Below are 2,140 nucleotides of genomic sequence, written 5' to 3' on the forward strand. Positions count from 1 at the left end.
AAAATCACTGAAGGTAAAGAGAACTTAAAAAGATTATAAAAGACGATAGTATACAAAGTACCAAGAATCAGACTGGTATCAGACTTCCCCAAAATGGTGGCATGACACTTTCATAATTGAGGGAACATGATTTTAAATGTAGAAATGTCACCTAATACAGGTAGACTAAAATCATTTTAAACAGGATAAAAAAGCTGATTGGTACTATGATCAAAGTCTGTACAGTGAGGCAGAAAAGAGAAGTCAAGTATTTGGCAAGAGAGATTTAGGAAATGCTTGACATAGTACGTAGCCCTTGAATCTTAAAAATGAGTAGGTGACTGAGAAATAGGCAAGTAGGGGAAATATATACTGGGCAGAAGGAGCAGACGGAGCGGCAGCAAGAATAAAAGCATCCTGGAGCATTCTGGAAACCACCAGTAGTACCATATGGGTGTGATTCAGAGTAGCAGTAGGGTCACGGTGTAGAGTGGTTACCTCGTGCAGGGCCTGTGTGTCATGCCAAGCTTCTGAATTTTACAGTTAGACCATGGGTTGACAAACTTTCTCTGTATATGAACGGATGGCAAATATTTCTGACTTTGTGAGCCATATGGTCTTGTTTGTAACTACTCAACTCAGCTATTATAGCATGAAAGCAGCCATAGACAATATGCAAATTGTGGGGGTATCTGTGTTCTAATGAAACTTTATTTACAAAACCAGACAGAGGACTAGGTTTGACCTGCAGGTCATAGTGTGCCAATCCCCATTCTACACCATGGAGAGTTAAAAAAGTGTTTTAACCAAGCAAATGGTATCATCGTATTTGAGTTTTAGGAAAATTATCTTGATGATAGTGTGAAGAAATGTACCACACCATAATAGGCAAGGGAGAAGAGGATTAGTTAAGAGACTTTTAACAATGTTTGCTTTTCTCCGGTAGTCTACAGACACCCAGAGAGACAACCAAGGAAGGAAAGATTGTGTTGATCTAAGGAGGAAGATTTTAAGGGCAGGAGTCTTAGATAAATAAAGGGATAGAACCATTGTAAATGTAGGTGAGAGTATGTTTGGTGCATTGAATCATAATGTTTACACCGGATAGAGAAAAACATAAATCCTTAACTAGGTCATGGCCCTAAAACACAGATCATTTAAAAGATGTGGGTTTTCAAAGGGTGTCAGCTGTACAACAGTCAGGAATGAGAGATGAGAATGGCGTACGGGCAGAACATTACAAAAGCTCTTATCTGGTGCTGTGGAGAGAGAGCTGGGCTTAATATCAAAGTAAGTATCCTTTCACTTCCTGGCTGGCGGACCTTCGATGAATCTCTCATTGTGTCTGAGTTCAGCTGAATGGTAAAATGGGCAAATTTACCTATCTATGGCATTCGTTGGTATCAGGATCAAGGAAAATAATAGGCATGAAGATGTTTTATGCATATGTAAGATTGAAGCACTGTAGGGCCTGTGAATGGTATGATGCCCGTATAACTGTTGCTTCTATTTATACTTAGTTACCCCTTTTCCACAGTTTCACTTTCCATGGTTTCAGTTACTCATAGTCAACCAGAGTCTAAAAATACTAAATGGAAAATACCATAAATAAATAATTCGTAAGTTTTAAATCATACGCCGTTCTGTGTAGTATGATGAAATCTCATGTCATGCTACTCTTTTCCACCTAGAATGTGAATTATCCCTTTGTCCAGGGTATCCACACTGTAGACTCCACCTACCTGTTAGTCATCTATTAATAGTAGCCATCTGGGCTGTTAGATGGACTGTCATAGTATCGCAGTACTGTGTTCAAGTAACCTTTAATTTTACTTAATAATATCCCCAAAGCACAAGAATAGTGATGCTTACATATTGCTATAATTCTTCTATTTTATTATGTTATTATTGTTAATCTCTTACTATGCCTAATTTATAACTTAAACTGTATCATAGGTATGTATGTATAGGAAAAAACATAGTATGCATGTAGGGTTTGGTGTTATCTGGGTTTCAAGCATCCACTGGGGGTCTTGGTACATATCACCTGTGAATAAGGGGGGAATCTGTATAATAATATAGAAACACTAAAATCAATGGTTCTCAATCCTGACTGCTTATCATAATTTTCTCTAGAGCTTTTAAAAAATATATACGTGGC

Source organism: Propithecus coquereli, unplaced genomic scaffold (genome assembly GCF_000956105.1).
Source record: "Propithecus coquereli isolate 6110/MARCELLA unplaced genomic scaffold, Pcoq_1.0 Scaffold80, whole genome shotgun sequence".
NCBI classification, from domain to species: Eukaryota; Metazoa; Chordata; class Mammalia; order Primates; family Indriidae; genus Propithecus; species Propithecus coquereli.